The sequence below is a fragment of the Nerophis ophidion genome, linkage group LG02 (genome assembly GCF_033978795.1).
Source record: "Nerophis ophidion isolate RoL-2023_Sa linkage group LG02, RoL_Noph_v1.0, whole genome shotgun sequence".
Lineage (NCBI taxonomy): Eukaryota > Metazoa > Chordata > Actinopteri > Syngnathiformes > Syngnathidae > Nerophis > Nerophis ophidion.
The window spans coordinates 176727-204504 of NC_084612.1; the positions used below are offsets into that span (position 1 = coordinate 176727).

At 40.5% G+C, this 27778-nt stretch overlaps 1 long non-coding RNA gene across 1 annotated transcript in view; it reads left to right on the top strand.

Annotated features, from left to right (window-relative positions):
* LOC133569556 (uncharacterized) overlaps positions 1-27778 on the top strand; it is a 177120-nt gene that overhangs the window by 22093 nt on the left and 127249 nt on the right. The gene's annotated exons all lie outside the window — the stretch shown is intronic.

Sequence of the window (27778 nt, forward strand, 5' to 3'; positions counted from 1 at the left end):
TTTCTCATTTTCAGGCTGTTTTAGCCGCCGCAAAGTGCAAGAAAATCATTGTTGGATCCGATATGTTTATAAATAAATATTATGAACAAAACATTCCAGGATGTGTCCAAAGTTTAATCGTTGGTTGCATTGGGGCTGCCACCTTCTTTTCACCATCGCAACATTGAAATGTTGGCTTTCTTCTCAGTGACATTGAAATGGAGGGATTTTGTTTATCCTCGCCTTTTGTTTATTTAACATTTTGCTCAGCGGGGGAGTTTCAGATAGATTGTTTTCAAGACAGTCCCTGCAGACAGCGAGCAAACACTCTACAGCTTCATCAAACACAACTATCTTCAACTTTCCCCCTCTGCCGCATGCAGGGAAAAATGAGTGAGAGGAGCATGGTAATGGAATATGATTGTAAACCATTGTCATAATTTTATGTCTGTCTCTCTTACGGTTGTTTTTTAGAAGGTTTTTTTTTTTTTTTTTCCCTAGCTCAGGAAGGAAACTCATTGATGGTTAAAAACATTCTCATGTGGCGAACATTTGTGAGGATGATGCTAGTTTTTTTCCCCCTCTAAGAAGGCATCAAGACATAAAATCTAACCTGAAGTTAAAACAATTCCATTGAGTCAAGAAGTTCAGCCTTGCACAAAATGACTTGTAAGTTGATTTCTTTCAAAGTTTAGTTCCAGCTTGGGACCAACATTTATTTTTTCAGTCAAAATTCCATTGTCAGGAATAGTGTTGTTGTTTTTTTTACCGTCAGAACTGGTTGCAAAGGGGCAGTGAGCTCTGTGGAGAGTGTAGATAAATAAAGAATCCCCAACACAAACGGCCACCGTGCCATTATCCCTCCAACCAACCTATCATTTTCCTTCTATCCATTCTTCCACCATCTTTCTCTCTGTTGAGAGTGCAGGCTTGATTAATTTTTTCCACTGTTCTGTAACCATGGCAATAAGGTCACTGCATATGATACTTAATTGAATCTTCCTGGTGCTTTTGTGTGCATCTCCTGTGTCCAGACAATATATATATATATATATATATTAAAAAAAAATCTTCCACTGATGACTCCAACCCGCGTTCCTCACTCCTCTCCCCTCCATCTTCCCTTTCATTTGTGCCCCATGAATTTATTCATTTGTTTCCGCTTTCTTGTACGTCCTTTCATCCCTAGGCCTAGTCTTCCTTGTCCTGTCACACTATTTTACTCTTTTTTTTTCTTTTCCACCAGCATTGTTCCCTTACATGCTCTGTCCCCTCCCCGTGTCAGTGCCATAAGCCAAATGCCGCTTTATTTAAATGTGTCTTGTGTTTGCACGTGCTTGCTGGACCAACACTTGAACTACATATTGCCGTTTAATCTCCAAGTAATGCACACTGCCTTTTCCCCCCGAAAAAGCATTTGCATACTCAAATTAGTCTCTGGCACAATCATTGCATGTAATACAAATGACACTGATGACTCAAGTGCCCAAGCAAAAGTCTATCAGAAAAGCCCAAGGTCCTCTTAGAGCAGGTGCCCTGATTAATGATTAGAAAAGCAGGGTCCTCTAAGATGGGGACTTAAGTGGGGAGACGTGTCTCCTCTTCACAGGGACATTGGGCAAACACGGAAACATATGCTCAAGCGTCTTTGTTCAGGCAAGTATAAAAGATAATCCACGACAAAAGGGCGTCGACTTTTCCAGGGAGGAAACTGTGGAGTGGGTGAAGAGCAGAGAGTTATGGATATGGTTTTGGTTTACCAGGCATACAGTTACAAAGAGGTACGTCGCATATTTACAGTTTCACTCGTCTGAAAACGAGTAGGAAGAAGCAGAGCCTATTTATTCCTACCCATTTCATAGCAATTGTTCACTTCCTGTACTTAATGTATAACATAACATCTGTAACAAATGCATTATATACAAACCCCATTTCTATATGAGTTGGGAAATTGTGTTGGATGTAAATATACACGGAATACAATGATTGGCAAATCTCTTTCCACCCCTATTCAGTTGAATGCACTACAAAGACAAGGTATTGTCAGAGTTAGTTTGTGACGAACCCCAAAATGCTGAGAAAGAGGCAGGCTTTTAAATAAATAAAATGATAAATGGGTTGTACTTGTATAGCGCTTTTCTACCTTCAAGGTACTCAAAGCGCTTTGACACTACTTCCACATTTACCCATTCACACACACATTCACACACTGATGGAGGGAGCTGCCATGCAAGGCGCTTACCAGCACCCATCAGGAGCAAGGGTGAAGTGTCTTGCTCAAGGACACAACGGACGTGACGAGGTTGGTACTAGGTGGGGATTGAACCAGGGACCCCTCTGGTTGAGCACGGCCACTCTTACACTGTGCCACGTCGTCCCAATGTTTTACAGGATGTTTTACAGGTAAACATCCATCCATCCATTTTCTACCGCTTATTCCCTTTTGGGGCCGCGGGGGGCGCTGGCGCCTATCTCAGCTACAATCGGGCGGAAGGCGGTGTACACCCCGGACAAGTCGCCACCTCATCGCAGGGCAAACACAGACAGACGGACAACATTCACACTCACATTCACACACTAGGGCCAATTTAGTGTTGCCAATCAACCTATCCCCAGGTGCATGTGTTTGGAAGTGGGAGGAAGCCGGACTACCCGGAGGGAACCCACGCAGTCACGGGGAGAACATGCAAACTCCACACAGAAAGATCTTGAGCCTGGGATTGAACCCAGGACTGCAGGACCTTTGTATTGTGAAGAAGACGCACTAACCCCTCTTCCACCGTGAAGCATGCAGGTAAACATGTTTTAATTAAAATACTAGAAAAAGAACAAAAGGGGTAAAACAAAATGCGCGCACGAAGCGGAATACAAAACTAAAATAGCTAGCATGGGAGCTATAAAACAAAAGGATCTTAACATGGAAGCTAGCAAAAACAAAAGAGCCTCACGTGGAAGCTAGCCGGTAGTGTGCAGGAAACAGAAGTCGTTACTTGTAGAATGAAAACAAAACGGAAGCAGGGAACAAAAGACAGTAAGCTACAAACAGATACCGAAATATAGCTTACCGCTACGCTGCAATGACACGACACGAAACGACACGACAGGAGCGACAATACGGAAGTAACATTGACACGACAATAATCCATCACTGACTTGATGGGAAGACAGGTCTAAATAGGAGCGGGCTGATTGACACCAGATGTGGCCAGGTGCCAATCATCCGCAGCTGAGCGGAAAACGCTTTCAGAGAGAAACAAAGGAAACAGACAAAATAAGAGCACTGACAGGAAATACTACACACACAGAGGAAACAAAGACAAATGCAGAGGAAAAACAAACATAACCAAACTGTCAGAGACGAACCTGACAGATATTTGATGTTCTAACTCATAAACTTTTTTTTTTTTGCAAATAATAATTAACTTAGAATTTCATGGCTGCAACACGTGCCAAAGTAGTTGGGAAAGGGCATGTTCACCACTGTGTTACATCATCTTTTCTTTTAAAACACTCAATAAACGTTTTGCAACTGAGGAAACTAATTGTTGAAGCTTTGAAAGTGGAATTCTTTCCCATTCTTGTTTTATGTAGAGCTTCAGTTGTTCAACAGTCTGGGGTCTCCGCTGTCGTATTTTAGACTTCATAATGCGCCACACGTTTTCGATGGGAGACAGGTCTGGACTGCAGGCAGGCCAGGAAAGTACTCACACTCTTTTACTATGAAGCCACGCTGTTGTAACATGTGGCTTGGCATTGTCTTGCTGAAATAAGCAGGGGCGTCCATGATAACGTTGCTCGGAGGACAACATATGATGCTCCAAAACCTGTATGGACCATTTAGCATTAATGGTGCCTTCACAGATGTGTATGTTACCCATGCCTTGGGCACTAGTACACCCCCATACCATCACAGATGCTGTCTTTTGAACTTTGCGCTTATAACAATCTGGATGGTTATTTTCCTCTTTGTTCCGGAGGACACCACGTCCACAGTTTTCAAATATAATTTGAAATGTGGACTCGTCAGACCACAGAACACTTTTACACTTTGCATCAGTCCACCTTAGATGATCTGGGGCCCAGCAAAGCCGGCCGTGTTTCTGGGTGTTGTTGATAAATGGGTTTTGCTTTGCATATTAGACTTTTAACTTGCATTTACAGATGTAGCGAACAACTGTAGTTACTGACAGTGGTTTTATGAAGTGTTCCTGAGCCCATGTGGTCATATCCTTTACACACTGATGTGGGTTTTTTGATGCAGTACCGCCTGAGGGATCAAAGTTCTGGAATATCGTCTCTTACGTGCAATTATTTTTCCAGATTCTCTAAACCTTTTGATGATTTTACGCACCGTAGAAGGTAAAATCCCTAAATTCCTTGCTATAGCTCGTTGAGAAATGTTGTTGTAAAACTGTTCGACAATTTGCTTACATACTGTAGTGGTGACCCTTGCCCCATCCTTGTTTATGAATTACTTAGGATTTCATGAAGGCTGCTTTTATACCCAATCATGGCACCCACCTGTTCCCAATTAGCCTGCACACCTGTGGAATGCTCCAATTAAGTGTTTGTCGAGCATTTCTCAACTTCATCAGTATTTATTGCCACCTTTCCCAACTTCTTTGTCACGTGTTGCTGGCATCAATTTCGAAAGTTAATGATTATTTGCACACAAAAAAAAAACATGTTTATCAGTTTGAACATCAAATATGTTGTCTTTGTATCTTATTCAACTGGATATGGGTTGAAAAGGATTTGCAAATCATTGTATTCCGTTTATATTTACATCTAACACAATTTCCCAACTCATATGGAAACAGGGTTTGTATATAGTTCCCATGAATATACAGCTATTAATAATAAGTTTGAGCATTTTAGCAAGTAAGATACAGTAGGACCTCAATTTAATAGTTAATTTGGTTCTATGGCAGAGTTTTTGGTAACAATTTTGTATGAGGAACATATTCACCATTAAATAGTTGATTATTGAAGTAACAAAGACTTAATTGAGAGTTATTTGGACACTTGGGTAACATATGAGGGTTAGGGTTAGGGTTAATAATAAGCAATAATTCTGAGGTTATTGAGGCAAGACTCTTAGTTAATGGTTTACTGGTTGTATAATAAGGCCATGCAGAATAAGGCATCAATAAGTACTTAATAATGAGTAATTAAGTGCCAATATGTTACTAATTTGCATGTTAATAAGCAACTAATTAATGCTGAATATGTGTTCCCCATACTAAAGTGTTATCGAGTTTTTAACTCAAAACACTTCAAATCAATGTTGCCCACCGTAAAAAAAAAAAACTAAATCAATTCAGTTGATGCTTGCTCCCCGAAAACAGTTACACTTTTAACATGAAACATGCCTTTTAAAAAGAAAAACAAACTTTCCGATAAGTAAAACTGTATGAAAAACCATACAATAGAATGTATAGTAAACATAACTACATATGTTTGTTTAAATAATGTAATAATAATGTGCCTTGGAAAGTGAACTTCTATGGTATCTCCCTCCATCGTCTTCTCCATCAAACAAACCATTAGCAGCTTCTTCACATTTTCATGGATAAATGTCCGCTGATTAGAACATAATTGGCTGGCGTTGGACTCATTCTTCTTCAGTATGGCGTAGACTAGCAGTGATACACTCAAACTGCTTCACCCAGGCGCCAACACACATGCAATTTTTTTTTTTTTTTACAATTTCTGTCATTATTTCAATGACTAGGACCCTCTACTTCTTCTCAGCACTGTCCTTCACACTCACTTTCTATTTTCCAAACGTTTGAAAAAAAGCTATGCTGATCTCTAGCTATAAGCTAAATGTAGCGAATAAGACCCGATGTTTTGGTCGCATCTTACGGGATTCACTGCGACATGTGCTACACCAACTAAAGGCGGAGATGCTTGCAACACAAATATTTGCCTGAAACTTAGAGCATAATAGCCGAGAGACAGCTCTTATCTCTTAAGTCGAGGCACTCTTTGTTATGATTTTCTACTTGGCAAGGAGATGGCATAGCAGTGGAATGTCAAGTTCAATTGGTTTATTGAGAACTTGATGATTACGTGGATGTGTATGCTACTATGTGTCTGCATAAATGGCTATGTGTTGAATTATCATATGTAAATACCGTGAAGGCTGTTGAAGTGCGTGTTGGATGAAATGGCGTCTAAATCCGAAAGGGAGCAAGCCAGAGGAAGTCCAAAGTCAAAGCTAGGGGCCAAAGGCAGGAGACCGAGTCCAAAGTCCAAAAACGAGGTCGAGGATCCAGGAAGGCAAAATGGGGGCCAGGAGGGAAGCAGCGGTGGTGACACGACACTGTGGGAAGAGCAGGAGAAACAGGGATCAGGGAAAACACAAGGGCACAAGGAAATAGGCAACGAGCAAGATTAGGAGGAAGTCAGAAACACGCAGTTTACGAGGCGTAGTTTACGTTCCGACATCAAGGAGTCAGCGTCGGCCTTCTTCATACTGCCCTCCTTCATCAACGTCAGGTGTGTCAGGTGGAGAGTGGGCATGGACCGCTTGATGAGTGCTGGGGGCGTGTCTGGAGTTTGCAGCGGAGCCTTTGTGTGCTCTTGCAGCAACGGGAAGCACAAAGTGTGTGTGTAACACAATACTCTTACAACCCCAGTTCAGTCCAAAATTGTGTTTTGAAGTTGTGACCTGAGAACTGGCTGCGAATACGATCTCCGATTATTTCGAAATGCAAAACAATGACGACTAATTAATGCTTTCAAGCAAACGGCATATTTAACATAACTTCAATGGTACACAAAACCCTGACGGTCGACAGTACGATTAGGTTTTTTTAAGTCAGTCCCAGTTCCAAGAATATAATACGTGTTCGCTCATGCACTCTCCATAAAAAAAATTACGTTTTCCATCCATCCATCCATTTTCTACCGCTTATTCCCTTTCGGGATCGCGGGGGGCGCTGGCGCCTATCTCAGCTACAATCGGGCGGAGGGCGGGGTACACCCTGGACAAGTCGCCACCTCATCGCAGTTTTGTTGAAGCATAATTTGTGGAACAGTTTTTTTGTTCTCTGCTGTAACTAAACAGTTATTCATTTTTACTTAGAACAAAAATAACAATAGCTTAGCTTAGCTGTGAAAATTATGTTTTTCTTGTTTTTCTAGCTATTCTGCCTAACAATTTGACAACCCCTGCGCCATACCATTGGTGGACCAGCCAGGACACCTATCAGGATGGGTTTTGCTCGATAATCAGTGTTAGTACTGGTCATGTACGCAACCCTTTAACATATTATGTTAAAATACTTAATTCAAGACATTAAATCATATGCCTTTAGATTTTAGCATGCTTATGTGTTTACTTACAGTACCTTCTAATGTATGGACATCCGACACATTCAGTAATTACCCCCAAAATAATTACCAGTGATTTTAACGGGGCCACATATACATGATGGCCACTTTAAATATGCATAAATGTCCATATTTACTGTCCAACATAGTTTCACCATTTAAATAAATACGCTATTTGGCAAATGGAAAGTCATTTTCCTTAAAGGTCAAATTTGTGAATGTTAGTCTATTGTATAGGAAGCCATTTTTTCTCTAATAAAATTGTGACAGTGATCTCAAGGCAATCATTACACTCAAATAAAACCGAGTGGTATGCGGAACGAGACAAGAGGGGAACAAAATATAAAATAAAATTATACATCAGTTCTGACATGTTTGCCATAAAAAAAAACATTAGCAGTTAGCTACAATTTGAAGAGACGGTCTATCAATAATATCAGTCTGAAAATGGGACAGGTTTGTTGCTGTCTTTAAATCATCAGGGACTCCATATTGCTGAAAAGCAGGCAGGTATAGGAAATGCATTAAGGCTTGATGTTAATGGGTGTGGCAGGAGCTGTGGGACACCCAGGGGCACATCGCTCACATCTCACTGGGTCACATGCCCCACACAGCCGCCTCTGACCAACCCCTCTTTTACAAGCACCACAGCAACACAAATATTGCATTTGCTTTGTTTTGCTTCTGTGGATCTTTACATTCACTTACTGGCCACGACATTAGGTACTCAATATGAGACCCAATACAAGAATTGTTTAAAACGTTCAAACGATATAAAAATGTAATTAAATTTAATGCATTAACTTCTTTCATTAATGACCAATAATATCACAATAATCGTGTATCAACGCAGATTAATCACACGATTTATTTTGAGCGCACATCATTCTTTACCGTACATTTACCTTAAGAGACACTAGGTCAGGGGTCGGAAACCTTTTTGACTGAGAGAGCCATACACGCCAAATATTTTTAAAACTATTTCCGTGAGAGCGATATATATATTTTTTTTTAAACACTGAATACAACTATATGCGTGCATTTTTAAGAAAGACCAACACTTTTAGAGTATAGAAAGTCTCGTATTCTTTTTAATAACATAGTTATTCTGAGGCTAACCAAAAATAATTAAAATACTTCTTACCATCAATGCGACTTCTTGAACAGGTGCGGTAGAAACCGGATGGATGGATGAAAATGCATGAGAATGTTTTATATTTTGAACGTTATTTTTGACACTGTGATTACCAGCGGAATTATTCATTACTTACCTTGTTAAGCAATGTCAGCTAAGGTTTATCTGAGAGCCAGGTGCAGTCATCAAAAGAGCCACATCTGGCTCTAGAGCCATAGGTTCCCTACCCCTGCACTAGGTCTTGTGGTGAAATGGTTCGCACGCCACTTTCACATGAACTCAACCGACTACGATCAACTACCGACGACGACCGGTACCACTGGCTTGTTCAGTGTCGAATGGGTGCTACAAATTGTGAGTTCAAATATTTTATTTCTTAATTGTTTCCTGTTTCATTTGGTTTTATACAATTATTTTAATTTTGACAGTGCCACATAAGATATGTTTTAATTGCTGAAGTGGGTTTACTGAATGTTAAATGCACCAAAAAATAGACCGATTTGTACACTGTTGAGGGGATTTAATGGCCAGCAGTGTGCAAGTGTGTTTCTGTATAGTATCTCCAGCCATGTCCATGTGGTGACATATATTACGGTATATTGAGAGGTGAAGTCGGACTAAATAGGACATCACTGTAGGCCTATGTGAGAAACTGTCATACCTATGGATCATGTTTTGTTTTGTCATGTTATGTCTTGGTTGACAAGACTTTGCAGCATCGCGTGGACATCGGGGGCGGTACCTCTGGATTGGCAGACCGTGGTGGTCGTTCCTCTCTTTAAGAAGGGGGACCGGAGGGTGTGCTCCAACTATCGTGGGATCACACTCCTCAGCCTTCCCGGTAAGGTTTATTCAGGTGTACTGGAGAGGAGGCTACGTCGGATAGTCGAACCTCGGATTCAGGAGGAACAGTGTGGTTTTCGTCCTGGTCGTGGAACTGTGGACCAGCTCTATACTCTCGGCAGGGTTCTTGAGGGTGCATGGGAGTTTGCCCAACCAGTCTACATGTGCTTCGTGGACTTGGAGAAGGCATTCGACCGTGTCCCTCGGGAAGTCCTGTGGGGAGTGCTCAGAGAGTATGGGGTATCGGACTGTCTTATTGTTGCGGTCCGTTCCCTGTACGATCAGTGCCAGAGCTTGGTCCGCATTGCCGGCAGTAAGTCGAACACATTTCCAGTGAGGGTTGGACTCCGCCAAGGCTGTCCTCTGTCACCGATTCTGTTCATAACTTTTATGGACAGAATTTCTAGGCGCAGTCAAGGCGTTGAGGGGTTCCGGTTTGGTAACCGCAGGATTAGGTCTCTGCTTTTTGCAGATGATGTGGTCCTGATGGCTTCATCTGACCGGGATCTTCAGCTCTCGCTGGATCGGTTCGCAGTCGAGTGTGAAGCGACCGGAATGAGAATCAGCACCTCCAAGTCCGAGTCCATGGTTCTCGCCCGGAAAAGGGTGGAGTGCCATCTCCGGGTTGGGGAGGAGACCCTGCCCCAAGTGGAGGAGTTCAAGTACCTAGGAGTCTTGTTCACGAGTGAGGGAAGAGTGGATCGTGAGATCGACAGGCGGATCGGTGCGGCGTCATCAGTAATGCGGACGTTGTACCGATCCGTTGTGGTGAAGAAGGAGCTGAGCCGGAAGGCAAAGCTCTCAATTTACCGGTCGATCTACGTTCCCATCCTCACCTATGGTCATGAGCTTTGGGTCATGACCGAAAGGATAATATCACGGGTACAAGCGGCCGAAATGAGTTTCCTCCGCCTTAGAGATAGGGTGAGAAGCTCTGCCATCCGGGAGGAACTCAAAGTAAAGCCGCTGCTCCTCCACATCGAGAGGAGCCAGATGAGGTGGTTCGGGCATCTGGTCAGGATGCCACCCGAACGCCTCCCTAGGGAGGTGTTTAGGGCACGTCCAACCAGTAGGAGGCCACGGGGAAGACCCAGGACACGTTGGGAAGACTATGTCTCCCGGCTGGCCTGGGAATGCCTCGGGATCCCCCGGGAAGAGCTAGACGAAGTGGCTGGGGCGAGGGAAGTCTGGGTTTCCCTGCTTAGGCTGCTGCCCCCGCGACCCGACCTCGGATAAGCGGAAGATGATGGATGGATGGATGGATGTTATGTTTTTGATTTTGGACAATCAGTCACGTTTTGCACTTCCTGGTTTTGTTTGTTTCCATGCCAACCTCATTAGTTTTCACCTGTCACGTCCCTGTTCTCAGCCTCACCTGTTTTCACTAATCATCACAGCTATTTAAGTCACTCTTTTTCTTGTCTTCGTCCTGGGATCCTCACACTCGCACGCACCCTATCCATGCTGTTCAAACCTTCACGTCCTCGCCGACAGTTTCATGCCGAGTAAGTTTATGTATTTATGCCACAGTGCTATTTTTGTTTTGTATGTTCATAGTTCATTCATGCCAATCAAGCAAGTGTTTTTGTTTCCTGTTTATATTTTGTAGTCAAGTTTTATACCTCCTTGTGAGCGCCCTTAGTTTGATTATTTTTGATTATAGTGTTTGTTTATTTAATAAATCATGTACCTGAATTCATTCCTGACTCGTCCCACATCATCCTTGCATCGAGGAAGCACAAACATCCACAGCCCCAGCCTGACAGAAACTGATATACAGTATGTATATATATATACATATATATATATATATATATATATATATATATATATATATATATATATATATATATATATATATATACATACATACACATAGAAGTGGCGGGCCGTGCTGTCTGACTTCAATGATTACTTCTCAAAATACCATAATTGATGTCACCATATGATCATTGCTGGAGAAACACTATACAGAATCACATTTACACCCCACTGGTCATTGAATTACATCAACGGCATACAAAACGGGTTATTTTCTAGCTCATTTAAAAATCAGTTAAAACGTATCAGCGATTAAAACATATACCTTACACTTCTCTGCTTGGCTTATGCAACTTCCGGTCAATAAAGTTTGATTCAAAGTACACACTTATCAAATATATATTAACTGCCCTGACCACATGATGGCAACACATACACATGTAACAATGTTAATTAAATGACAAGCATGACACAATTTAACAGCAAGAGTTTACAACTTTTAGTTGAAACAGAACAGCTACTGTCAACACCTTGTGATCTGATTGGCTATCACAACTGTCTTTCAACTCTATGTGTTCTCTAATTCATCCGCTAACGGTCCCGGTGAGTATCCAATCCCAGGACGCGTAAATGTCACTTTCAACGTGGGGCCATCAAGAAGGCCTTACTGACAACACCTCGTGATCTGATTGGCTTTCGTAACTGTCTATCACCTGTATGTCCTCGATCACTTACAGTGCATAACCGCCCGCATTGTTGATCTTGAAAGATTTGATACAGCATGGCAACAGAAGCTAGCTGAATTCTGATTGGATACAAACTAAAACCCAAAACAACAGCACTGGAAGGAGCATAACATGACATGAAGACAATATGAATACTTTTAGATATTTAGGAAAAGTAAATCAAAAAATAATTGTATCTTTGATTATGATCATGATTTCTGGTTACTTTAGGCCAGCAGAGAAGGCCATGGTGGCCCTGAAGGCACACCACTGGTACATCGTCACAACAACAAATGATTGCATTTATCATGTATGGGGTCTTTCTGTGTGGAGTTTGCATGTTGATTGGCAACACTAAATAGACCCTAGTGTGTGAATGTGAGTGTGAATGTTGTCTGTCTATCTGTGTTGGCCCTGCGGTGAGGTGGCGACTTGTCCAGGATTCCCCGCCTACCGCCCGAATGCAGCTAAAATAGGCTCCCCTGACCCCGAAAGGGACAAGCGGTAGAAGATGGATGGATGGATGTATGAACGCAGAGTAATCACCCAATTTTTAAGAAAACCTCTTTGATGCATTGTATTTCTATTATGACGGTATTAACAACCTAACTAGGCATCTCCTTTATAAACATGATGTCATGATCCAAGACTTGGATCATGTCATGTTCTGTTTTTGTTCTGTTTGTATATCTTGTTTTGTTATTTGACGTCTCTTAGTTCCTGGTGGCACTTCCTAGTTAGTTTCTGTTGCCCTGGTTATGCATTTAGTGTCACCTGTTTCTTGTTTGTCACGCGCACTTGATGTTTGATTATCTCCCTATATATGCCTGCCTTCTTTTGCCATTCAGCCTCTGACTGTAGTTTGCTACACGCAACAAGTGACGTTGCATTTCCGCATTGTGGTACAGTTGTGATCAAAATAATTCAACCCCCACACAATTTTGGTGTTTTAGCAAGTTGGACATTTATTCCGTATTTTGTTTATAGTCACATCAAATAAAGATGCATTAAATAGACAAATGCAACTTGAATTACTACATTATATTTTGTAACATACCAAACAGTGTCATTTCTCTTAATGTCTCATTAACAAAATTATCTAACCCCTTGAAGATCATAACTCTTAAGAACAGAATTTGAATAAGGTCTTTTCAATCATGTGTTTAAAACACATGTAGATGTGATTAGAATCATAACGAGCAACAATTAAACTGATTGAAAAAGACTGTGACGCTCAGCTTCTTGTAGATGGTCAATGGTGTATTTGCAACATGGTGAAGTCCAGGGAGTGGTCAAAGAAGTCAAGAGAGGAGGTAATTTCTCTTCATAAGAAAGGATATGGATTTAAGAAAATAGCAAAGACATTACACATTCCAAGAGACACAGTTGGGAGCATAATTCGCAAGTTTAAAGCTAAAGCCACAATGGAAACACTACCCGGGCGTGGTAGAAAGAGGATGCTGAGTGCAACTGCTGTCCGGTATTTGAAGCGTACAGTGGTGAAAAATCCCCGGGTAACAGCTGAGGAACTACAACAGGACATTGCAGAAGGGGGAACGCAGGTTTCGTCACAGACAATAAGGTGCGCACTACAAGATGAAGGCCTCCATGCCAGAACTCCCAGGCGCACCCCACTTCTGACTACCAGCCACAAGTAAAATAGACTCCAAAAATAGACTTATTTGATATGACTAGAAACAAAATCGTCTTCAGTAATGCGGACGTTGTATCGATCCGTTGTGGTGAAGAAGGAGCTGAGCCGGAAGGCAAAGCTCTCAATTTACCGGTCAATCTACGTTCCCATCCTCACCTATGGTCATGAGCTTTGGGTCGTGACCGAAAGGATAAGATCACGGGTACAAGCGGCCGAAATGAATTTTCTCCGCCGGGTGGCGGGTTCTCCCTTAGAGATAGGGTGAGAAGCTCTGCCATCCGGGAGGAGCTCAACGTAAAGCCGCTGCTCCTCCACATCGAGAGGAGCCAGATGAAGTGGTTCGGGCATCTGGTCAGGATGCCACCCGAACGCCTCCCTAGGGAGGTGTTTATGGCACGTCCAGCTGGTAGGAGGCCACGGGGAAGACCCAGGACACGTTGGAAAGACTATGTCTCCCGGCTGGCCTGGGAACGCCTCGGGATCCCCCGGGAAGAGCTGGACGAAGTGGCTGGAGATAGGGAAGTCTGGGCTTCCCTGCTTAGGCTGCTGCCCCCGCGACCCGACCTCGGATAAGCGGAAGATGATGGATGGATGGATGGATGGATAGAAACAAAATACGGAATAAATGTCCAACTTGCTAAAATACCAAAATTATGTGGGGGTTGAATAATTTTGATCACAACCGTAAATACCCTTTGTACTGTACGTGATTAGCTTCTATGCTATTTTGTTGGTTTTTCCCTAGCTTACACACTCGCGCCTTCTCTTCTCTTTGTTCTTTCTAGCTCATATGCTACTTCTGTTGGTTTTTGCTTATAGTGCCTTTTGGTTCTTAGTCTGTTTTGTAGTGTGTTAATAAATCATTATCCTTACCCTAACGCTGTGTTCCATCCTCCGCTGCACCCACGAGAGAGCAACTCTTCACCACGATGCCAGCTAGGTGTTAGAGTACAGTCCGAAGCCGAATGGCAAAAGAAGGCAGGCACATATAGGGAGATAATCAAACATCAGGTGCGCGTGACAAACAAGAAACAGGTGACACAATGCGTAACTAGGGCAACAGAAACAAACCAGGAAGTGCCACCGGGAACTAAGAGACGCCAAATAACAAAACGAGATATACAAACAGAACAAAAACAGAACATGACATTATCCAAATCTTGGATCATGACACATGACTTGGATCATAATAGAAGTGTTTCTAACTAGTGCATGCTGTGAGCAACATTTATATATGTGGACATATAAACATATAACGGGTAAAAACAATTTCAATGAAATTATATTAAAATGTCGTTGACCTCTCAACTCAAAATACTCCACCACCAACCTCCTGCAGTGAGCAATACGTTCAAGTATTTTATTTGCAAACCGGCTGACTTTTAAATGAATGCAAACATCATTCAAATAAGTCCTCACATACAGTATATACACAGCCCCAGAAGCACACATGCTACTTTTAATTCACTGGCAATCCCTTCCTCCCAAGTGGGGCATTTGTCTACAATCAATCTAAGTGCTGCATAAGAATGGACCTATTAATGAGCGGAGCACGCACAAGGCACGGGGCACGCTTCTTTTCTCTCTCCACGTTGAATATGAAAGCGCGTCGAGGCTTTAGGATGCCCATCTGCTCCCCACACATGTCGCCCCATTGCTACAATGTGCTCGCGTAACAGGCAGCCATTGTAGCAACAAGTGTGCGCACATTTCCACGCTCACCAGTTCCCTTTACTTGGCAGCGTGCCTGCTAAACTGCCCACCCCCTTATCAGAAAGAGACTTGATTGTGCAAGGGGGGAGAGCACGGGGAGTAGACACGGGGCGAGGGCAAGGAGGGGGATTTGATTTACATACTACAGCTTAGGCAACACTCATCTGATTCTAAACAGCTCCGAAGCAATTAAGGGTCATTAGTCCTTTTGTTTTGTCTCGTGGCGGCGTGTTACACTGACAGCATCTGGGGCACAGTGACCCCTGTGGGGATTGCCTGTGGGAATGTCAGCCTTGTACAGCGTGTCGCTCCCACCCCGCGCCCACCCTTTCCGCGTCTTCAATGGTTGCCACTCTGCCACTGACACAGCCTGCATGCAAACACTCAGGACCAGGCTGGTAGTTTGGCAAAGACCCAGCATTTGGAGTGTGCAGCTGCTTGTAACCAAATCCAGTCTTCTTATCCTAATTAACCTCATCAGCTTCTTCTAAATGAGATACTTTGCGGTATTCAATTAAACATTCATAGCATTGTACAACAAATTGGCAGGTGTGTATATTCAAATGTCATGGAAGACAATGTGAAAAAAACAACTACTTACTGTAAGACAAATGTGCTTTACACACTTAGATATTTGCATACATTGACTTAATGTGTGTCTGTACACCACAACAATATGTTAGCGGGAAGGAAACCTTTCATGATCTGGCAACTTATTTTTGTTGAAGTGCCTGGTTTGTGGGTCATGGGGCAAAGCCACCTGTGCGCACACCTGGTACTCATTTTCTCATGACTACTTAAGCTCTCTAGTTCTTTCCCTCGGCGCCAGTGGATTCCTGATGGTTCACACTTCTAGTCGTGAACTTCTCCTCTGCTTTGGCTCCACTCACGCTCCTCATTCCCTGTGGCTCGGACGCGCCTTTGCCATGTAGTCTTAACTGTTTCTTCTTCACACCTTCTGTGTGCGATTTCTGTTTCCCCACATCTTAAGTATGCATCCTTAGTAATTTTAGACAAAGCTAAAGCTATTCAAAGATCGTCTCTACCAGGGGTCAGCAACGCGGTGCTCGCGGGCACCAGGTAGCTCGTAAGGACCAGATGAGTAACCCGCTGGCCTGTTCTGAAAATAGCTCAAATAGCAGCACTTACCAGTGAGCTGCCTCTATTTTTTAAATTTTATCTATTTACTAGCAAGCTGGTCTCGCTTTGCTCGACATTTTTAATTCTAAGAGAGACAAAACTCAAATAGAATTTGAAAATCCAAGAAAACATTTTAAACACTTGGTTTTCACTTGTTTAAATAAATTGATTATTTTTTTCACTTTGCTTCTTATAACTTTCAGAAAGACAATTTTAGAGAAAAAAATACAACCTTAAAAATTATTTTAGGATTTTTAAACACATATACCTTTTTACCTTTTAAATTCCTTCCTCTTCTTTCCTGAATATTTAAAATTTAAAGCCTACCCAGCTGCACCAAACTTTTGGTGCCTTGTTGACCCAGAAAAGTACAGGGGTGTATGCGCAGCAGCTATGAAGGTTGCAAGCCTGTTTGGTTCAACTTATCTTTGTGAATCAGCCTTTTCTGACATGAACTTCATCAAGAACAAACACAGAACACGCCTCACTGATGCACATCTGCAAGACTCACTCAGAGTTGCAGTGTGAAGTTACACACCAGAGTACAACACACTAGTTAACAGCATGCAACGCCAGGCTTCCCACTAACTGACAAAGAAACAGATAACAGATTTGATGTCCAGTTCAAAGCGTGACATGATTTAGTTAAAAATTTGAGTTGACTCTTGTATTTTACATGTGTTATTATTTGTACAAACATGGTGCAAAGTAATTCATGATTTTTTTTAAATGTTGGTGGGTAGCTAGTTAAAATGGGATATTGTGATTTCACAAGACTGTCTTAGAAGTGATCATTTGAAAATGTTCAATTTAAAAAACGTGCACTTAGAGAAAATACACAAATAAAGTGTTGCATATTTATATGCATCTGTTTCTATATATATTTATTGTGAGACATCATTAAGAGGATCAGTGTTTCCACAAAGATAAATATCATTGATTATTGATAATAAGATAGAGTAAAAGGTAAATTGAGCAAATTGGCTATTTCTGGCAATTTATTTACGTGTGTATCAAACGGGTATCCCTTCGCATTAATCAGGACCCAAGAAGTAGCTCTTGGTTTCAAAAAGGTTGGTGACCCCTGGTCTATACCATAAGCGCCAATGCCAAGCACCCATGTAGGATTAATGGCAACTTTCAAACTTTAAAATCATTTTTGAAAAATTAATATTGTTGTAGTTAATTTTGTGGCCAGTTTGGTCCGTTTCACAAAAAAAATAAAGCCACAAATCATATGGGATATTAAATTTGCTGAACGTCTATATTTTTTTCAATACACACACACCGAGCACCCACTGGCAGAAAAGTAGATCGCAACCTACGGTCTATACTACAGCACTCTAGTGTTTTTAAGAATCTGCTGTACAAACGTGAGTCCCACAATTTTATAAATCTGAAATCCTGGGTCACTAGTTGAATAGCCCAAATGATGGAAAAGAGAGGACCTAAAATGGAACCTTGAGGAACATTTCTCGTATAACTAAAATGTTGAACAGTTGACTACTGACTGCATCTGAGTTAAATAAACTGCAGCAACATCTTAGCTGCATAAATCAGATCAGGAAACAAATTTAACTGCCAACTGGAGAAGACTTAAAGGGGTACCTTGAGGAAAGCTTCAGTTCTGTAAATCACCAGTTTGAACCACAGCATTCTGTGTTTGCTAGCAATGTTAAAATTTTAATTCAAGGATCTGCCAACAGAAGACTCAAGTGTTTTTAGCAGCTTGCTGCAAAAAATGTTTGTCTTCCAAGTTTTGAACCTAACTCAAGGGCTGGAATGGTGTCATTCCCCAGCAGGATTTGGGCGCCGGACCACCAGTTGAATAGCACTGCTTTAGAGAATGCATGCGGTCAAACAGCCGCTCTAAATAAGAGTTAATGCAAGCACATAACATTGCCTCAAGGACAATTGTGCATCTGTAATGAAGGCTGAGATGTATCCTGCAATATGTTTGTTTGTAAGTTTCATTACCCACGAGTGTTCAGCACCCGTGTTGGTGTGTAAAGGCTTCCAAAGCTGCAAAAAGACTCAAAGGTATGGAATGAAATGTGAATGTTGTCCATTTGTGTGCCTGGAAGACCCTCCACACCGGGTATAGAAAAACACTTACTGTTAATGTAAATTGCAAGGCGGCATAAATCAGGCGCCTGTGCGCAGCCCGGGAGAATATCGTGTAATAGTTATTGCAAAATGAAGTGGCATTGGGATCAATATCTCACTATATCTCACTCTGGCGTAATGGCACCGAGGGAAGCTGGAGGCCAAGGGAGTCCGGTCCCTCCACCTTACCATGGGCCAATAAATCTGCCTGACCTGCAGCCTGCTTATTAAAGTGCATACACAATCGGCAGCAGCCATCCGAAAATACAAGCTTACTTACTGACCTGGAGTCGAGGGAAATGGATGACTCTACCTTGTCTTAGGGCAAAGGTTAAAGACTGAAGCTTTTGCATTTTTGCATCTTTGTTTAGCATTCCAATACAACACTTTCAGGCTTGGAATAAAATTGGTTACCGAGTATCTGGGAGTAACCAGTTATACGTAGTAAAATTGTGCAAATAAAATAAAATAGTACAATTAAATTACTCCCATTTGGCAGTACTTAGTACAATGATATGCCCAGTCGTGTGCAAAGATATGATGTGGTTAGTTGGTATTTAAAGGCAACATGATGATTTTAATCAGTGTTTAAAATACTTCATTATGGTCTAGATCAGTGGTTCTCAAATGGGGGTACGCGTACCCCTGGGGGTACTTGAAGGTATGCCAAGGGGTACGTGATATTTTTTTAAAATATTCTGAAAAAAGCAAAAATTCAAAAATCCTTTATAAATATATTTATTGAATAATGCTTCAATAAACTATGAATGTAAGTTCATAAACTGTGAAAAAAATACAACAATACAATATTCAGTGTTGACAGCTATTTTTTTTCTGGTCATTTGCCCTAAATATTGATGTTAAATATTTCGTTTTTTGTGAAGAAATGTTTAGAATTAGGTTCATGAATCCAGATTGTTCTATATTACAATCCCCAAAGAAGGCACTTTAAGTTGATGATTACTTCTTTGTGTAGAAATCTTTATTTATAATTGAATCACTTTTTCAACAAGTTTTTAGTTATTTTGATATATATATTTTTTCCAAATAGGTCTCACTACAAATGAGCAATATTTTGCACTGTTATACAATTTAATAAATCAGAAACTGATGACATAGTGCTGTATTTTACTTCGTTATCTCTTTTTTTCAACCAAAAATGCTTTGCTCTGATTAGGGGGTACTTGAGTTAAAACAAATGTTCACAGGGGGTACATCACTAAAAAAAGATTGAGAACCACTGGTTTAGATGATACTGTATGTATCGGTTATGCTTTGGTGAAAATCTTGCTCCACAGTCATATTTTTAACCTGTTGTTTGAGTCTGTCTGCAATATGTTCGTTTGTGGAGGCTTTCCGAGATTGCAAATGAAACCACGTCCCACCCACTCCAAAAGTATCATAATATATCTTTTGAAAATGCACACTGTTATATATATCTTGAAGATGAACAGTAGCAAATCAACTTGGTGTAGATGTACTCGGTCACAACATTGGATACACCGCATAGGCGGTTAGTTACGCGCTACATTTACTCCGTTACATCTACTCGAGTAACTTTTGGGATAAATTGTACTTCTAAGAGTAGTTTTAATGCAACATACTTTTACTTTTACTTGAGAAATTCTTATAGAGAAGAAACACTACTTTTCCTCCGCTCCATTTATCTACATTCAGCTTGCTACTCGCTACTGATTTGTATCGATCTGTTAATACCCGTTTTTTTTTTGTTTTGGTTCGTCAGCCATGCCTTCAAAGTAGGATCTATCGCATGCCTGCGTTTCACCAATCAAATGCAGTCACTGGTGACGTTTGATTCCGTTTCACCAATCAAACAGAGCCAGACGGTCACATGATTAACTGCCCAAAAAGTTTCAGAGGCAAACAACAACAACAATGGCAGGGACGACAACGAACGCAAACACCCGTGGCCTCACATAAAATCGATGTTCACGCTTCAGACAACCAAAAAAAACAGTTATGTAGGGCGTTGTCATATGTGTCTCCCCAAACAAGTGGACATTTCTGCTTACATGAACTCAACGTCAAATTTGAGGAAGCACATCGCGGTAAGTTACGTTAATAGATATTTTGTCTGTCACCGCGGGCTAATGTTAGCTTCCCTGCTATGAATCACTGTCAAATGTACGTAGTTTGGTTATAATTTATTAACATACTGCAGCTTCATAGACAGACAGAGACACACACACTCACGCATGCATACAAACACCAATCAGAAGTGCACCTGTGTTCCCAGGTGCAGCCCCCACCTATCAGACTTTATGATTTGCGTAAAGGTTAACTTGTTATTTTGCTTTGTAAAACTCTGCCTACTGAGCCTTTGGTGCTGTTACGTTACTGTGGCTCAATTTGCCTTAATTGTTTTTATTTTAATGTCCATCCATCCATTTTCTACCGCTTATTCCCTTTTGTGGTCGCGGGGGGCGCTGGCGCCTATCTCAGCTTCAATCGGGCGGAAGGCGGGGTACACCCTGGACAAGTCGCTACCTCAATTACTTAATACATTTTAATATAATATTATATTAATAATAACATTTTTAAAATAACATTTTTCCCCTCAGGGATTATTACAGTATTTCTGATTTCTGATTCTGATATATTATTGTTTTAGTTGCTTAAGAGTTATTCCTGGCTCTGAATTTGTTCATTGCTATTCTTATGTTTTTGTGCATTATTTGTAGCCGTCATCATTAAACGAACAGGTTACTCATAATTTACTCAGTACTTGAGTTGTTTTTTCACAACATACTTTTTACTTTTACTCAAGTAAATATTTGGGTTACAACTCCTTACTTTTACTTGAGTAATAAATCTCTATAGTAACAAGACTCTTACTTGAGTACAATTTCTGGCTACTCTACCCACCTCTGACACACCGGCATACTAATTGATACAGAGAGGCATTACAAAAAAACGGTTTTGAGCAGCATTTAGGTCACTGCATGTTGCACGTCGGTGTTATCATCCACATACTAATATTAAATGAAAATAATTTGTTTTCCTCTCTTTTGTTGTATTTTCTCAAACCAAGACTTGATGTTCTCGTCTTTTTACGTCACAGTTTAGCGGCTAATCCAGTGTCGTACTGGTCGATCTTGACAAAATAGTCCCATGTAAAATGTCTTAAAAATAAATAAACAATATTTATATTAGAGCCATCAAAGCAAGTGGGGGTGGGCATTAGATGAGAATAAATAACACAAAAGTTCCAGGCAGAAACCTTTCCCACTCTGCAGCCCGTTCCAAAAAACTCTTGTTTCAGACCACGGAGAACGCCGTTTACAAGAGGAAAGGCTGAAACGATACATTTGTTTAAAGTTTCCATCTAAATACATTACTTTGGGTACAGGCCGTGAGTCTCAGAGCCTGTGAAGCAGAGGGGGAGAAGTTCTGTGTACTGCATACTAAAAATACCCTAATTAGGAGATCCGCCAATCTGTGGCGTCACTCAGTACACGTCCGTACACTAAATTAGTTAAATTTAAAAATATATATTTTGGCTCTAAATGAGCCTCCTATGACCCATGGAAACACTTTAATCCGATTGTGTTTGTTTTTTGAAAAGTTTAACTAACACACCTGGATTATGCGATTGGAAACCAGATCCCTCCAGGGGGTTTTTATGCCGCAGAGGACCCTTCGTACCGCGCATGCGCCAGTCTCAAAGAGCGGGATACAACCCAGAAGCAGATACCATTAAATAAAAACATAGCAATAATTCTAATGAAGAGGAAACTTTTTATTTGCTTCACAAATGAAAAGAACATAACATTTTGAAGTGCATTGATGGTAAAAGAAAAGAAACAGATTTATTTCAGAAGATAGCTTAGAAAATCTAGAATCCCATTTTAATTTGGATTCCCGAACAAAATTCGAGCGAGATGAAAGATAATGAAGCAGGTACTGTGTATTAAAGACGAATAATAAACCTCTTCATGCTGAATTTGTGCATTCCAAACCGATTAACTTTCCGCACAATTGGCAAGATAGTCCAAAACAATAGCAACCTTCTTCTGGAACAGTATCAGACAGTCTTTTCCTTGATGCTACTGTCATTATTGGTAGTAGCATCATGTTTGTAGCACAATTTAGGATCTTTTCTTGAGGCCGTCTGCTATTTAACATCAGCATCTCCATTAGAGTACTAATGTTTAAAATATGTGCTAATATTACAGCGGACATCACTTATAATGAGGTGTGAGGATCCGCAGATGGCTAGTGTGACGTTATAAATCAACCAGAAAGGGAATTAATTTAACTGTGCTAAATTGTACAGTGTACAGAAGGCACATGGCATATGACCAATAGTCGCATTAGAGAGTGTGCTTGGACACTTGGACTTCACACGTGGATGTGAAAATACAAAAAAACTAACTATTTGAGAAATCAGACTAATTTAGTGAATGGAAACACAGTGAGTGACTGACTCCCACCGTTAAAAAAAGACTGCTAAACACAGGATTCAGAGGCATCCAAAAGTGTATGTAAGCTCTGGCTAAAATGCATGGACCTTAAGAAATTCACCACAGGTAACCCTTATATGTAAAATTATACCCTTGCTAATTATTTGTGTACACATATACTTAGATATATAAAAACAGTATAGTGCATGCTACCATAAATATGCAGTATAAAATAGATTATAATATAATAGAATAGAATAGAATAGAAGAGAAGAGAATAGAATAGAATAGAATGAACTTTATTGTCTCTATATTTGCATATAACGAGATTAAAGACTCCAACTTAAGGTGCGGTAGTGGGAACAAATATGGGGTGAAATAAATGACATAAGAGGTAAAAAGGAAAAAGTAACAATTGAAATAAACAGACTACTATCCAATAAAAATAATAAGCAATTCTGTACAATATACAAAACACTATAGAAGTACAAAATACAAATACTGTACAATATACAGAGCAAGACAGGAGTACCGAAGTAATAAATAACAATCAGTGACGGACGTATTGCACTCGAAGGGTAGTATTGAGAGGGGCGGGTTGCCCACATCTGAGGTCCTCTCCAAGGTTTCTCATAGTCAGCATTGTCACTGGCGTCCCACTGGATGTGAATTCTCCCTGCCCACTGGGTGTGAGTTTTCCTTGCCCTTTTGTGGGTTCTTCCGAGGATGTTGTAGTCGTAATGATTTGTGCAGTCCTTTGAGACATTTGTGATTTGGGACTATATAAATAAACATTGATTGATTGATTGATATTGCACAGTATGGTATTAGGGCATTATATTTTATAGGGGTGAATTATTATTATTATAAGTTAGAGTTCAACATGGTGACAGCTTTGGGAAAGAAGCTGGCACTGAGCCTGTTTGTTCTGGCTTTGATGCACCTGTAGCGCCTGCCTGATGGTAGCAAGTCGAACAGGTGGAAGCCAGGGTGTGTGCTGTCCTTGGTAATGGCTCTGGTGTGTGTTGTTTGTTTGTTTGTTTGTTTGTTTGTTTGTTGTCCTTCAGGGAGCATTCCCAGAGTTCAGCAGTTGCACGGCTGTGGGGAAGAAACTATTTCACAGGCATGTTGTCCTGCTCTGGATGCTCCACTGCCTCCTTTCCAACAGAAGCGGAGCAAACAGTGTGTGTGACGAGTGTGAGGAGTCCTTCCTGACATCAGGACAACCTCCTTTGCAGCGTTTACTATCTTTTGTAGAGCGGACCACAATATATGACGACCCTCAAAATAATAAGTTTTTGTAAAACTATTTTTGAAGACAAACTCGATGGCAAAAAAGACAAAACTAAAACTTTTAGAATTGTGTTTTCATTACCAGTGTAATAAATTAAAATAGAACATCAACACTATGGAACGGTGAACCGTATTGTTCAGATATTTACAAACCCTCCTGTCAGTCTCCTGGAAGTGATCAGTTTGTGGGCCACACTATTCCTTTAGGTGTACTTTTTTTTTTAAATTGTATTATAATTTTTTATATCTTTCTCACGTAATGTATAACTCCCGGCATTGGTTTTTCTACTCACCAAATCGCTGAGACACCCTTTGGGGCAGCTCTCTGTTATGTGGTATTATCTTCCATCGTCACTGGTATATGTGAGTGGCAGGAAGAAAAGACCTTAATCACTGGTACAACTACATACTATTGGCTGCAAAACAGGGGGGCCTAAAAACTGAGGGGGAAAATTCTGCCTTTTAAAAATTAAAAAAATAATTACAAATTAAAATAAGATTCCATAAAAACTCAATACAATATCAATCTGGTCCTGAAAGTAAAAAAAAAAATAGGGTTACCAGAATAAAATTGAGAGAATGTCTAAAACTACCTACATCCCCTATCCAAAATGCAAAATAGTTCATTCCATCTGGATAGCGGAAACCCCAACGTGAAACGCTTCACTCAACACAGAGGTCATTACGTCAAATATCTTGTCTTTGTAGTGCATTCAATAGAATATGGGTTGAAAAGGATTTGCAAGTCATTGTATTCCGTTCATATTTACATCTAACACAATTTCCCAACTCATATGGAAACAGGGTTTGTAAAAAATAGCAACAATTCAAAAATCCTTTATACATATATTTATTGAATAATACTTCAACAAAATATGAATGTAAGTTCCTAAACTGTGAAATGAAATGCAACAATGCAATATTCAGTGTTGATAGCTAGATTTTATGTGGACATGTTTCATAAATAGTGATGTTAAAGATTTCTTTTTTTGTGAAGAAATGTTTAGAATTCAGTTCATGAATCCTGATGGATCATGAAAGAGGGCACTTTGAGTTGATGATTACTTCTATGTGTAGAAATCCTTATTTATATTTTAATCACTTGTTTATTTTTCAACAAGTTTTTAGTTAGTTTTGTATATTTTTTTCTAAATAGTTCAAGAAAGACCATTACAAACGAGCAATATTTTGCACTGTTATACAATTTAATAAATCAGAAACTGATGACATAGTGCTGTATTTTATTTCTTTATCTGTTTTTTTTCCAACCAAAAATGCTTTGCTCTGATTAGGAGGTACTTGAATTAAAAAATGTTCACAGGGGGTACATCACTGAAAAAAGGTTGAGAACCACTGCTATATGTTAATACCATCTTTAAAAAGTCAAAGACCTAATTAAAAGTTTAAATGTGTTTTAAAAATATTATTTTCAACCAAATTGCAATCATTAGTTTTACTGTATGTAGATATAACAAGTTTCAGGGTATAAGGCGGTGACGTTGGGTTTAGGGTGGCATGGGTGGCCCTTTAGGAGTCTTGTGTATGGGGGCCCAGAATTTGGTACTGCAACTGCCTATGAGTGCTATAAAACACTCCTGGTCAGTCAGTCTTCAAGCAGATCTGTCATTAGGGCAACATTATACCATCTGAGGAGATACAATGATGAAAACAAGCACAACCTGACTTTTCCTGTTGCTGTATGGGTTGTGGTTTTATAGTGTACAGCAGTGACGTGCGGTGAAGTTCATGGCTGGTGAGACACTGACTTCATCACGGTCAGATTTATAACCATAGGAACCCTATAGAGTATCTTATTCACCATTTGATTGGCAGCAGTTAACGGGTTATGTTTAAAAGCTCATACCAGCATTCTTCCCTGCTTTGCACTCAGCATCAAAGGTTGGAATTGGGGGTTGAATCACCTAAAATGATTCCCGGCCGCTGCTGCTCACTGCTCCCCTCACCTCCCAGGGGGTGAACAAGGGGATGGGTCAAATGCAGAGGACAAACTTCACCACACCTAGTTTGTGTGTGACAATCATTGGTACTTTAACTTAATGTGGCAGGTACTTTAGCTAGTATAGTAGAAGTTCTCAATATTTGGGCCAATCAGAAGTCTAGATTACGACTCGGAGAGAGTAGGACAGACACAAATAAATACTTTAAATGATACTGGTGTTGTTTAAACATGTACAATGCAACAAGTAGTGGACAGACATTAAGAAGAATGGCCATTCAAAACAAAAGAAAAAAACAGAACGGAATCTCAACAAACAATGTTGGTTTAGTTCAGGTAATTCATAAAAAGTAATATCAAAAGTTCTTCGCATTTCATACAGCCACACGGGTTGGCGTAGTGGATATGGCAGTTTGTAGTGAAAGTTCAGTTTATGGCAGGTTTTGTATGAGTTAGTGCAAAAGGCCGCAGAGCAATGAAGTGCGAGGCAAGGGGTTCAGCTATAAGCCGCCTACCTGCCCGACCAGAGCAGGTGGAGTTCAAGGGTTGAGGAGGTGGAGATCCTTGGGCTCGGGCTCGAGGCCTATCTACAGCTCGCCATCCAAGACTTAGGGACAGGCCTACGTAAACACAGGACCCGGAGTTCAATCAATGTGCGCACATATATATCGACATCAAGTCATCTATCGTTCAAACTTCAATAAATAAATAACACTTATTATTATCATTATTAGCGATAATACTGCTAACATTAACAATATTAAATAATCACATGTATGTAGAAAATAACAAACACGACAGTACAGAGTGGTTTCACTATGACAGGTGTAAACGCGCTCCACCGGCAGTGTTCATTCATTGTCTTTACTGTAGCATAAAAAAATGCAGATGGCCTTAAAACGCCACAATACTCAGTCACCATATTTAAATATCCAAAATAAAGACTTGACATAAATATAAATTCAATCGGATCAGAAACATTGGACGAAACGGGATTAGAACCCGATGCTAAGTGCCCATAGAAAATACATGGGTACGGCTAGTAGCTACTATTAGCAAACAAATTCACTTACCAACTCGGCTTAATATCTCAACATCGACACACTCTTTCGTCACAACTCGGCCCTGATGGTCGGCACCTTTAAGTTTAGAATAAGTTGTAAAATGTTGGAATGTTGTTTTTACGATATGCAGACAAACAACAACTTTAAAACATACTGGCTTCAGATGTCCCCTGGCCTAGCCAAGTAGTCGCAAGAATGATCCCTGGGATCACTCTACCACCAGGAGGCGAGCCTCACACAGTGCGTCTTCGCAGCCATTTTATGATTGCCCAGCACAAGAAATACGTTACACACATACAGTTGTTGACAAAATACACTGTACATCATATACCTTAGCTAACTGAACTATGGAAATGTATAATATAATTCATATAGCAATACGGTATCACTGCACAGCAGCCGCCTGTTAGCCGAGTCATTGTGCATTCCATGGTGAGGCTCAACTGGTTCAGTATTTGAACGGCAAATGTGAATAAAAATAATCTAAAACTGGTGAAGTTAAATGGAAAATAACTTTATAGTATAATCACAGGATACATATAACAATGTATTTATTTTTTTTCTTTTTACATTTTTTTTCTTTCCATGATGGCACGTGAGGCTCCGGCTCACCTGCCTCCCCTGACTGCACGTCACTGGTGCA